The sequence below is a fragment of the Macaca fascicularis genome, chromosome 16 (genome assembly GCF_037993035.2).
Source record: "Macaca fascicularis isolate 582-1 chromosome 16, T2T-MFA8v1.1".
Classification (NCBI taxonomy): Eukaryota; Metazoa; Chordata; class Mammalia; order Primates; family Cercopithecidae; genus Macaca; species Macaca fascicularis.
In genome coordinates, this window is record NC_088390.1 from 20,883,463 (window position 1) to 20,896,741 (window position 13,279).

Below are 13,279 nucleotides of genomic sequence, written 5' to 3' on the forward strand. Positions count from 1 at the left end.
TGATCTTGAACTCCTGGGCTCAAACGATACTCCCACCTTGGCCTCCTAAAGTGCTGCTGGGAATACAGGCGAGAGCCACCGCACCCGGCTCTGATTTTGCAATTTTAATTGTTCCGCAAGTTTCCTCTGAATATTCATCATTCTGTAGTTTAAAATATGGGTGATTTTATTCCTCGTGTGTCTTCCAGGTGAGAATCCATACGTTATCACATGAACCAGTGATGTGTGTCATAAGGAAATTAAGAAACAAATCTATATTATTTTTGCTAACCTTATTCTCTAGAAAATGAACTGTAATAGATTTCTGGTATTAATTTTTGATACTAAAAATACTATCATTCCAATTCAATAGTGAGGACAGAGCTGCGTTCTGTGCTACGCTAGGGGGAGCACCCACTTTGGTAATGAACATCTTTCCCTTAGTCTTTAGCGTATTAAGGGCCGGATGAGGAAGTGGGAAATAGGAGGAAGCTGAGCCTCCCCGGAGGAGCACGTGCCCTCAGAGCCGTAAGGCAGGAGCAGAGACTGCCTGAGTTTGCAGCGCGAGCCCAGGGGGCTTCCCTGGGACTTGGCGACCGTCCTGTGCGGTCGGACGCGCAGGCAAATCCCGGGTCGGCTGCGCCTGGCTTGCACGGAGCCCTCCTACTCCCGTCCTACACCGCTTTTCCGTTTATCTGCAGCGTAAAAGCCAGCGTTACTTTGTTTTTGTTTCAACTGCTTTTCCAGTGCCACGGGATTTCAGGCAAAGTGCCTTGGACGGTAGACATGCCTATTCTTCTCGTGTCCTTATTCCTGGAATGTGCTCACGTATCGTCCGGCCACGCAGGGACCCGGGACGCTCAGCCCTTTCTGCGCCCTCGCCCTCTCCAGGGCGGCACCTGGTGAGGAGGGCGGCCCAACACTGCAAGCCTGATCCCGGGGGCTGACCTCTGGACGGTCTCAGGGACTGACCAGGGATGCAGCCGCGGGAGGGGGGAGCCGAGCGGGGAGAGGATCGAGGGAGGGGCGCGGGGTGTGCTCTTGGGGCGGGGCGGGGGCGGTGTCGGGAGGGACTGAGAGGGGCGGCCCTAAGGGAGTGGCTGGGCTTCCTGGCTGCCTGGACACGGGTGCTTTTTTCTTTGCTAACGCCCTGGATGCCACCAGCCCAGTTTGCTCATGTCGCCGGCAGCTCCACTATGGTTCCGTTATTTTCTGAGAGATTTTCCCTTCCCTTCTCTTTTTGCCCTAGACCAGAACTGTAAGCAGACGCCGCCAGCACCCCGGAAGACGGGCTATGGTTCTCCGGCCACCTCCTGCCCGTTTCTCATTAAAGCTTGAGAAGGAGGAGGGTGGTTGTGTCCCAGGAGCTGGGCTGGCACCCTCAGTGAGGTTGCGGGGCTCTCCTGGAGAACACAAACCATTCCTCAGGACATCAGCAGCAGGCAAGACCCCAGATGGTCCCATCAAGACAAAGACAAGCCACTCCAGAATCTTGTCTGAATGCAGACAGATGGCAGCGTCTCTCAGGCCAGGAGTGCCAGCCGTGTCGTCTCCTAGCCCACATGGTGACTGCTGCTTTGGCCTTGGTGACAACCTGTCCTGCTCTTGGCAGGCCTCCTGGGGGATGAGGTTTATGAAGATTCCAGTGTATACGTACCTCCTCCTGCTTCCTGACAGTGCTCAACTCAGAGCCAGCCCCCTCTCCCCTTAGTCCACCCCTGGCCAGCTGGCACACAAACACAGCCTGTGGCAAGGCTCTTTCTAGCCTCTCACGATACCCTCCGCAGCGCCATGGCACATTCTTGCAGAATGGAACAGTAAATCCAGTTGTAGTTTAACAACAGGTGTGTCTCTGGTAGGCACACTAGGCAGCAGCTCATTGGCCTGTATTTAAAATATGAACGTGTGCATGACTGCAAAGGCATAGATCCTCACTTTCTGCAAACTGGAATTGCTGTTCTCAAAGTTTAAAACCACATTTGCAATACATGAGATCCACAGCCTGAGTGGAAGGAGACACATGCAGGGGGTGGGCTGGGCCTGGGGGCCAGGCGACCCTTGGGCAGAGAATGTGGGAGCATGGAGAGGGTGTGTGGGGCAGGAAGGGTCACGGAGTGCTTTGAGCAAAGAGTGTGTGATCCTGTCTGCCCTTGGTGCCGTCCACTGGGGCTGGTCAGCGAGGCCGAGTCCATCATGGTGATGGGGACACGTGACAAAACTAGAAGCCTTGGGGGAGCTGGGCGAAGGGAGCAGGCACCCATGATGCTGCCGCTGCAGTTTTCTATAAGTTCTTTAATTATTTCAAATTAAAATATTTTAAAATGACCATGTCCCTAAAGGAGGGATAATAGTAAGCCACGCGATAGAGATTAGCCTGTACTCAGACCCACTTCAGCTCCAGCTGCGAAGCTTCTGCTCTCCGATTCCAGAGCCTGGTGGTGTTACGGAGGCCCCCGTGGATGTTACAGCGATGTGGATGTTATGCTACAGACATCATGGTAATGACACTTTGGAGTCTCGGGTGATTTCCCCGTGCTGTGCAGGCGGCAGGATTTTCGATTTCCCTTTTCCCACATGAGCCCTTCCCCTACCGGGCATCTTGAGACTGAGCACCCTTTGCCCCAGGCTGGAAGTCACAGAGAAGGCCATCTACTTGTGTTTCTCCCTCCCACGGAGCTTCCCTGCCTCTGGTCATCACCTGGGTCCCTCTCAAAGACCACAGAGGCTGCTCTCAGGTCTAACTTTCCGTCTTGGTTGTGCTGCCTACAGTGAGTTTCACACATGCATGTTTCAGGCAGATAAATGCTTGCACAGAGTGTGGGGATACCCTCGGTGGCTCCTTCCTCTCTGGAATTCTTCTTCCTTCTTTCTTCTTCCTCCTCTTCTCCCTCCCCTCCCCTCCCTTCCTCTCTTTCTCTCCCTCCCTTCCCTCTCCTCTCCCTCCCTCCCCCTCCCCTCTCCCTCCCTTCCCCTCCCGTTTCCCTCCCTTCCTCTCCCCCTCTCCTTCCCTTCTGTCACCCAGGCCGGAGTGCAGTAGCAAAATGACAGCTCACTGCAGCCTCAAACTCCTGGCCTCAAGTGATCCACCCACCTCAGCCTTCTAAGTAGCTGGGACTACAGGTGTGCGCCACTACTCCCGGTTACATTTTTATCTTTTGTAGAGATGGAAACTTGCTATGTTGCCCAGGGTGAACTCAACCCCTCTGGGATTCTACTGGGGAGTTACAGTGTCTCTGGGGCACAAGAGATTGACTTGATCACGACTGCCATTTCTCAGATGGCGACCCAGGTGCTTGAGAAGCTCATGCCTTTCCGGGCCCATCTCAGAGGCAGCAGGGATGATCATCAAGGGTCTTCCTTGTGACTGATGGGGAGCAACCATTCAGGGGCCCTGGTGGGGTGCCTGGCAGGGCACAGCCTGCCACACCATTCCAAAGGTTCAGACTGTGACCTGCACACTGCAGGTGTCCCTTGTCCATCCCTGCAGGGAAGAGCATGGCCATCTCCGTTAGGCAGTGCCTTGGGTGTCCAGATGGCTCCTGGGGTGACACTGCAGGTCTGAGAGGACTTGGATTGGAGAAAGGAACTGGAGGGATGGAGCAAGATTGGGCTCACAGGCTCAGCATCCCCAGTGAGCTGTGGTGACATGAGCCCAAGTGGGAATAGGTGTGTCTGCCTCTGTGGGGTCCCAAGTTGGTGCCTGGGGAGGGCAGGGCTGAGGGATTGCTGGGAGGTGAGTGTTGAGAGGCCTAGGAGGCCACGTCCATGAAAGGGGCTGAAGACCTGGGGCGGGGGCTGGGTCTGAGGGGAGGGGAGTAGGTATAACTGGGGGAGCTGGTGGGAGGACTCCAGCCCAGCTGCTCAGGGGAGCCCTGAGTCACTTTGAGGGTGTGAGGAGAGTGGAGGAAGTGGACGGCCCTGGTGCCCCAGGTGAGGGATGGGCTGCAGGGGGCCAGCCTTGTGAAGGACAGACTCAATTTGGAGGGGAGCTCGGGAGCATGCAGGTGGGGACCCAAGAGACCGGGGGCTGCTGGGGCCGGTGGGGCAGAGAGACCGAAGACTGAGGCCGAGCAGGACCTGGGGGAGAGGAGAGAGGGTGTAGGGAGGAAAAAGAGGGCAGCGTCACCAACTCATCAACTAAAGGATGATTGGGGCAGGCCAGGAGCTAAGCAGGCGGTGGGGTGATGGGGGAGATGCAGCCCCCACAGGGCAGCGGGGCCCTGGGCACTGGTTTATGTGTGAACAGGTGGCCGAGTCCTCTAGAGGCGTGGGAAGTAAACATGAAACCCACAACTGCACACGTGTCATCCCTTGTTCTTGTCATGGCGTTAATCTCCAAGTGGCTTTGTTCTTCCCCAGGCGCAGAATGAAGCAACCCAGGTCATCGCTGTCCTGGAGCCGCCCCCGCCTACTTTGTCTTTTCTTCTTGGCCAGTATTTATGCCTGACACACACTGGTTAATTTACATGTAGGTCCGTATGTTTATTGCGGCACTATTCACAATAGCAAAGACTTGGAACCAACCCGAATATCCATCAATAATAGACTGGATTAAGAAAATGTGGCACATATACACCATGGAATACTATGCAGCCATAAAAAAGGATGAATTCATGTCCTTTGCAGGGACATTGAAGCTAGAAACCATCGTTCTCAGCAAATTATCACAAGGACAGAAAACCAAACACCGCATGATCTCACTCATAAGTGGGAATTGAACAATGAGAACACTTGGAGGCAGGGTGGGGAAAGTCACACACCCAGGGCCTCTGGGGGAGGGGGTGGGGGGCTGGGGGAGGGTTAGCATTAGGAGAAATACCTAATGTAAATGACGAGTTGATGGGTGCAGCAAGCCAACATGGCACATGTATACCTATGTAACACACCTGCACGTTAAAAAAATTTACGTGTAGGTTAAGCCAGGGGTGTGAACTCTGGCCCTGTCCTGCCCCGAGTGACTGCTAGATCCTGGGCTGGATCCCCTCCCGCAGGCGCCTGGCCCCGCCCCTCCCCGCAGGCGCCTGGCCCCGCCCCTCCCCGCAGGCGCCTGGCCCCGCCCCTCCCCGCAGGCGCCTGGCCCCGCCCCTCCCCGCAGGCGCCTGGCCCCGCCCCTCCCCGCAGGCGCCTGGCCCCGCCCCTGGCCGGGTCCCGCCCACATCCGGAGGCTCAGGGCAGGACGCGGGCTGTTCCCGGGTTAGTCAGCAGGGGGCGCGCGGGTTGCTCTGGCCCGGCGGCTCCCGCTGAAATCAGCACAGCAGCAGGGAGGGTGACACTGCCCCCGATGCAGGTCAAACTACTAACAAATGATGTGGCCGGAGAATACTATACTTGACAGCACGATGATGAACACGTCAGTATAAAATGAGATCATGAAGTATGGTGTGCCCAGCTCTGCGGTTAGTTCACAGTGTTTTACAGAGCGTCGTTTCCAAATGCTCACGGAACACCAGCTACCTGTAATAACACGTGACACGCCCCTTCGTCAACACTCAGCACATCTGCAATAATGGCCCAGCCTGATCTTCGCGTTGGAGGTGAGGACACAGGCCCTGGAGGGTTCAAGTGGCAAGGTCACAGAAGTGGTCAAAAGAGAACACAGCGCCCCCTGCCGGGACTGCCCCAGGCTCTGCATCTATAATCCCTGGCTTGCTCCCCACTCGCCTGCCTGACCACAGCTCCGAGGCCTCTGAAAAGCCTGACAAGGTGGGCAGAAGGTCCCTGTGGTGTCGCCCCCAGGGCAGGGATGGGCCATGGAGCTTATCCGGGATGGCGGAGCTGGGACCCGCTGAAGGAAGCGGAGCCCTGGAGAGGGTGCATCTCTGCCCTCAACCCCCTGGTGTGGAGTTGGAGAGCCTTGACTGCGGGGCTGGGGAAGGTGGGCAGGCCCAGGGCAGTGGGGGAGCCGCCTGCTCAGCAGGAGGGCCAGAGGGAGGAGTGAGCTGTGTGCAGGGAGGGTGGGCAGCAGGCAGGGGTAGGCACAGGGCAGGGCGCTGATCTAAGGTGGTCCAACTCAGGAGCTGGGGAGGGAAACGGGAGGAAGGGAGCATGGAGGGGAGATGGGGGAAACTGGGCAGGTGCAGAGATGCAGGGTGGGGGAACTGAGGAGAAGACAGAGCGGGAGAAGTGAGGGAAGGGGAAGAAAGCACAGGAGCAGAGGGAGACTGGAAAGAAAACCCGGATGGCTCTCAGGGCAGGGAAGAGGGAGGGGAAGGGAGCTGAGGCACATGGAGCCAACTGAGGTGAGATGAGGAGGGGCGGGGACGGCTGGGAGGGATGGCCTTGGTAGGAGAGGGCAGGGGGACTACCGGAGGGTGGAGAGGTCAACAGAGGCTGAAGGAAAGGGGGAAGGGAGCATGTTGGAGGAGATGGAACTGGAGAGAGAAGGAAAGGACATGAATGAAGGGGAGGAAGGCAGGAGAGGTCAGGTGCATCCAAGGGAGGTGAGGAGAGGGGAAGGGAGGTAAACTGAGGTAGGGACATGGACAGAGGGGGGATGGGAAGTGAGTTTACCGGGGGAGTCAGAGTGAGGAGAGAGGAAGCGAAGGACTGGAATGGAGGGTGAAGATGGAGTGTGAGTGGAGGTGAAGTGGGGAAGGGGGAACCAGTAGGGGCTTAGCACAGGAGGGGAGGTGAGTGAGGGAGAGGAGGGAGGTACAAAGAACTGGGGAGAAGGAGTAAGATAAGAGGCCACAGGGGCTCAGGAGGAAGGGGAGGTCCCAGAATGGAGGGAAGAATCTTGGAAGAGCTGCAGTGGGTCGGTGGTGGGGTGGGGCGGGGGGGTGCGGGGCGGGGAGCAGGAGGGAGCATGTGCCTGAGACTGTGCTGCTTCTTGAAGAGGTGACAGAGACAACACCCCAACAGAGCATTTCTCCTCCCCATCAGCCCGGTCACCTGGTCGTCCTATGACCCCGCACCCCGCACACACCCCGCAGCTGCACTGAGCTTCACTGACCTTGCGGGGGTATGCCTCCTGAAGGCTCTTTCTGTTGTTCTCGCATCTCTCCAGCCACATATTAAAGTGACTCAGACCACTTTGATGACCCTCTGTTCCATGTTGTAGATGACACAGGTTATCCATGTGCAAATCACTTCTTCCCCAGCCCTTTGGTGTTTGGTGGATCAGAACAGCCCATGTGTGAAACCCTAGCCAGGGAGTTCACTACTTCTGACATCACGAAGAAAAATGTTGCCAAAAATTGAAAAAACAAAACAAAACAAAAACAAAACACACCCTGTTGCTGGATCTCTCTTGCCTCATCCCTTTACCCATAAACAGGAGTTGGTTACATCCTTAGTTCATAACCAAGGGCACTTAGAAAGAAAAACCGACTGTATTTGCACAAACTTGGAGAATCGATCCATAGAAAAACACAGAGATCAAGATTTCTAACTGAAAGGGAAAAATCTTTTATTTTTCTAGCAATGGTAAGACATTTAAGTTTTAAATTTTCTCCTCTGTACAAATAATTAAAATTAATGTCATGCAGAAAGCACACAGCACTGAATTTCTGGGACCGCTAAATCATATTTGGTGCCACTTGTCTTATATTTTCATGACAACATACATAGACACCTCCATTATCTGTAAACCCAGCTGTTCGTACATCTGGACAGGGCAGAAGCCTCCCTTACCCTTAGCAGCCCGCCCCGAGCTCTCCGTGGTGCATGGCAGAGGCTCGTGGGGCTGGCGTGTTTGGCTTCGAGGTCCGTGAACTCCAAGGATGTTACAGACTTTTAGTCTCTGGTCTCCACATTGGCTATGCCATGAGATTTTACTATGGACCCAGTGGACTGCTTCTCTGGGGCACACTCCTCGGTGCTTTTGGAATCGCCCGTGTTCCCAGAGAATCTATGTCTTGGATATTTCCTTTCCGTGGTCCAGTCCTCCTGGAAGACTGCAGAGCCTCCTCGCCATGGCCCCAAGCGGGGATGCCAGGAGAGGCCACTTGCCTCCATGCTCCAAATCCTGAAATCTACGTTTGCACTGATGTTTCTTCCCTTTCCAGCACCGTATCCTGTGTCTCTGACATCCCTACGGCAGCTGGGTGAGATGTGTCGTCAGTCACAGGTGCGCTGGGGATGTTGCTGCCTTGCCGGCTCTAGAGGGTCACCGAGGTGGATTCTGGTCAACACTCTTCTCAGGTAGAAGGAATTGTTCTTCACTTTTCTTTCTTTCTTTTTTTTTTTTTTTTTTTTTTTTTTTTGAGACGGAGTCTTGCTCTGTCACCCCGGCTGGAGTACAGTGGCCGGATCTCAGCTCACTGCAAGCTCCGCCTCCCGGGTTTACGCCATTCTCCTGCCTCAGCCTCCCGAGTAGCTGGGACTACAGGCACTCGCCACCTTGCCCGGCTAGTTTTTTGTATTTTTTAGTAGAGACAGGGTTTCACCGTGTTAGCCAGGATGGTCTCGATCTCCTGACCTCATGATCCGCCCGTCTCAGCCTCCCAAAGTGCTGGGATTACAGGCTGGAGCCACCGCGCCCGGCCTGTTCTTCACTTTTCAAGTCTTATTCAGGTAAATCAGGATCTTTTTATTGTGAAATTTGACTTTTTCTTATTTTGAGTGACTTAAAATATTACTATTTTAAACAAACTATGCATAATTTTCACTTTCTTGCCCAAGATAAAGATAATTCTATGAAGCAATGAAAGGTCCAACATTTTTTTTTGTTTGTTTTTTGGAAAAAAAAAAAGGGCAGTTCCCCAGCCCTGAAGAACTTCAGAGAACACGCACTCCCTGTTGCCTCTTTCTAAGGCCAGAAAGGTGGTTGTGGTTGTTAGGACAGGTGAGAAACCCCGTCACCCATCCCCGCCTGGCTGGCCTCCCAGCCCTCCTCCCCTCCTCAGACAGCTTCTGTTGGTTCACGGGACAGATCTATTCCCGCAGTCAGGGAGCTGGCCCTGCCTGCCGCAGTCCCAGGGTTCAAGTCACTATAAAACCAACCACAAATCCAGCGCCAAGCTGGCCCCTGCGGGGAGGGGACTGCATCTCATGTAGCCCCTCCTTGCCTCCAGTTCCTCCTGTTCCTGTGTAAAGAGATAAACGACGGTCCCAGTCTGTCTTGTACTCACGTTAGACCCTACTCCTCCCTGTCTGTGGCCCTTGGGCAAGTCTGTCTCCTGCTCAGAGCCTCACAGCCCCTCACAGGCTCCAACCACAGTGCAGGGGACAGGACTCCTAGAGTGTGTGCGAAACCCTCTGCCTAGCCTACCCGGAGGCTGGTGGTGATTCTTCCACACACCCAATTGTATTGAACTGGGCTGTTTTTCCTGCTTGCCAAGGGATTGTTCTTTTTTTCTTTTTCCTCTCATCTCAGCTTCTCGAGTAGCTGGGACCACAGGCATGCACCACCACACCCACTAATTTAATTAATTAATTATTATTATTATTATTATTTTAAGAGGCAGGGTCTTGCTATGTTGCTCAGGATGGTCTTGAGCTCTTGGACTCAAGCAACCATCCCACCTTGGCCTCTCAAAGCGCTGGGATTACAGGTGTGAGCCACCACGCCCAGGCAGCCAAAGGGCTTTTCACAGCGCAGTTCAATGATTCGAGAATGTGGCTCTGCAGGGAGCTTCCACATGGGACCCTGGCTTTGCCCTTAGCAGTGGGCACCTGACTAATAACCGGTGTCTGTGCTTCCAGCTTCCTATCTGCAATGGGGGATGCTGCACTGTTTATCTCAGAGGATTACTGTAAATGTTAGTTGAGTGAAAACACAGGAAAAGTATAAAATTGTGCCTGGAAAAATCACAAGTCAGGAGAGTGTGGTGGGGGGCGGGGCATAGGTGGCATCTTGAAAGGGGCCCTAGAAAGGCTTCCGGGTCCTGGGGCGAACCATTTTCTGGCTGAGTTCAACTCTCATAGTGTACTGTTTGTGAAAATCCATTGCATTGCAGGCTTAAGATATTTGTGCTTTCCATCTATGTGTTATATTTTCAAAAAAATTTGTTTTAATACATGAGAATTAGAAAAATAAAAATCCTGGAGATCTTCAGACCTCCAAAGTTGGGATCCAAGTCTGTTTCTCTGAGGGGATCCCTGCTAATGTTTGGGTCATGGACAGAGTGAAAAGGAACTTACAGTGAAGTAAATTTGGAGACAGAAAATAGGTAGTGGCAGGAGGGTGGTGGGGCCTGGAAGCTGGGACGGAGGCTGGGCCTGCTTGGGTGGGAGCAGGGGGAGGTGAAGTGGGGACTGGGGCTTCTCTCCAGTGCTCACACCCAGCTACCTGGGTGTGGTCAGGATGCCAGGGTAAAGTCCCAAACACCACGATGCTGGGGCCATGGACTGGCTTCTTAACAGAATTAAGAGCATCCAAAAAGAGCAGGCCCCCAGCACCTGGGCACTAGCCGCCCTCCCTTCTTGGGCGCCCCTGGGCCGAGGCTCCTGACTGTGCTGGGCTGGCCTGGAGCAATGCTGACCCACGAAAGACTCTGATCAGACCGTGTTCCATCTGTTTCCAGAAGAGACATGTGCATCCCAGCTGAGATTGTGCACTGTTCCTCAGCAGAGGGCTCCTGGCTGAAAGATTCCTTGATAAGCATGTGCAGAAAACTGTATTCACTGGAGCTTTATGGCGAATAGGACATTTTCATCACTTTAATAATCTTCATGAAGTTAACCTAGAAGAAAGTCAGCTTATTCATGTCTGCTGCTCCTTTAAAAGTCAACACTAATGCAGTGGCAGGAGGACAGGCAAGCTGGGAATTTTGAAAAGTGAGGTTTGATCTCCAGCGCTGGTCCCTGCCAGGCATGACCTTCACATCTTCTTTCCCTGAGGTCCAGGCCCCCATTTGCAGAGGCCGACAGTTCCCAGAGTGACTTTCCTCAGAAAACAGGGTCTTGGAGGAGACAGTCAGAGGAGGGGGCTTCGTCCTCCCCCCTGCACAGCCCCCTGTAGGGATTTGAAAGCGAGGGTCTCTGCCCACAAAGTGGCAGTCACCCCAAGCTGTGGTGTGGGAGGAAGCCTAGGGAATATAGGTTGGTGCTGGGACAGCATTTCCTGGTCCTGACTTGCAGATGTTAAAATCCCGACATTCCCGACTCCTCCTTTGTGGGAGCCCCTGCCCTGCAAATCTCACGGGGTTGTTGTGAAGGTCACCTGGGGTGATGGGTTTGGAAGTGCTTTGTGAATGACACAGTGGGCCTTCCTATTCCTGTCACTGGCCCTTTGACCTTGAATACTAATTGCCTGGGATCTCCAGGTCTCAAGGTCTAATCCTGGAAGGGTGTCCCAGTGGAATATTCTACAACACCTCCTGGGATGTCCCTTGCTTATACCTTTGCCCAACTTAGCCCCTACTCCTGTTCTCTCAGCCCAGAGAGCTTGCCCAGGGGCACAAGATGGTACTGGGCTGAACTTCTCTTTGGAAAAGGTGATTACCTCCTCATTTCAGCTGTCCCTCTTCCTAACTTACCCCGTGGAATTCCAGGGTTCTGTGCAGCATTTGCCAGACATGAGAGGGAGAACTTCTAGGGCAGGGATGTGCCCTGGGTGGGGACAGAGGAGTGTTCTAGAGTCTGGGTGTCAGAAGTGTGAGCCCTGCCCAGGGTGGTGATGGAATATCCCTGGGAGCCAACATGCTGCTGTGTGGGGAGTTGGGGAAGACGCTGCTCTTTCCCATCACCTTTGGGATCTGTGGAGTTGTCACCTCTGACCTCCGGTCTCCTCACCAGTGGCCTTCACCTTCCCCCTGACCTGTGTCAACCCTCATGTGAGGTTTTATCACCTGCACCAGTGCCTGCCTCTCTGCCTCCAGACCCACGGCTCATGGCTCTCTCTCTCTTCACCCCTTCCTTGCCTGTTCCCTCTTCCCATTTCCATCCATACCTCACTGTGTCTTTCACCACATCCTCACGTGACCCTGCACCTCCCCAGCCCACCTTTCCTTTGAAGGAGTGAATGACGTGCCATCCCAAAATATGCCAAATTGGTATATCGATAATTTTATGTTAAAAACATTGAGAAATTGTAGTTTTAGAAAGGGTGAGCTGACCTGCCTCTTCCTGCATGTAGCAAGCCATAAAGACTCCTCTGGGGGCAGCACCCCCACACCAGGGCGAGAAGAGAGCCCTTAGCCCCAGAGACTGGGGACTGGGGGCAGCAATGGACCCGAGTAAATGTACTTCAGGAAGTAAGCCTTGTCGTACACTGGTTTTATATTCCCGCATATCACCTAGAGGCTCCCCTGGAAATTTACTGCCCCTAGCCAGATTCTGCTTGGCCTTGTCATTTCTTCTCAAATGTATTATTCTTTGTCTAAAAAGTACAAAAGCATCTTGCTTTGGCTGCTTCTTGAGACTTCACTAACTTGGGAAGATCCCCATGTACCTTTAATACTAATACAATGTGTCTGCTTTTCTCTTGTTAATGTGCTTGGTTTCAATTTGGTTTCTAGACCCAGCTGAGGAACTCATATAAAAGTGCTAAGTGGGGTTGGAGGCGATCTCCGGGTCCCTGCAGAACATGGCACAGAACCCAGGGCCCTCCCTCACTGGGTGGGACACTGCTTATTCTGGAGCTACTGCAGCTAAGACCCGGGACCTCTGACCCAAGCCGGCAAAGGCAGGGTTCTTACTGCCAGCCTTCCGGGTCTCTGCTGTGGGCTGATCTAGGTGAGAATGGTTAGATTTGTGTCTTTTTCTCTCTCTAAATTGGGATTGACAGGAGAAAACATTTGTGAGCTAGTTCTTTGCGTAAAAAGCGACTTTTAGTGTTTTTACGAGTTCTCTAGATTTCTATTTGATCCTTTTGATCTCAGAGATGGTCTTTGTTTTCCTTTCTCTCTGTCTTTTTCTGCTGCTTGTCATAAGGAGAGGAAGTGTCAGGTAGAGAACACAGGCACAGGTCCTTCAAAGACTGCTGTGTCCCCGGCACTTGGGTTTGTGGTGGTTGTCAGACCCATGTCTGCCTAAGCAAAGTGTGCTGTGGGTCCCTGAAACAAAAAAACAAAAGGGATGGGGCTCCCCTCTCGCCTTGCTTTGTGTCCTGAGAGCTTGACTGTGTGACCAAGGAGGATGCTTCACTGGTCTCTGCCATCTGAAGGGCACAGAGTGTGGTTCTGTGTCAGGCAGCATTCTCACCAGACTGGGGACCCGAGACACATGAGACCCGGGCAGTACTCTCTCTCTCTCTGTATGTGTCAGGCTCCATGGAGTTGTGTTGTAAGACGCCAATTCGTAAGGGCTTTTTTCATCTCATCCTTGTTGCCCTGATTAGTGCTGGGAGACTCCCATTCCACCATCACCTGCCCCGTGTCACAGTGAGTGAATCTGAGGCTGAAGGTGTCTCAGCTTC

At 53.6% G+C, this 13,279-nt stretch overlaps 1 long non-coding RNA gene across 1 annotated transcript; it reads left to right on the forward strand.

Moving 5' to 3' along the window:
• Window positions 1-493: 493 nt before the first annotated feature.
• On the forward strand, window positions 494-4,277 carry LOC135967966 (uncharacterized). The gene is made up of 2 exons (XR_010582342.2): window positions 494-881; window positions 1,229-4,277. It is a non-coding gene; the product is annotated as an uncharacterized lncRNA (long non-coding RNA).
• The last annotated feature ends 9,002 nt before the right edge of the window (window positions 4,278-13,279 follow it).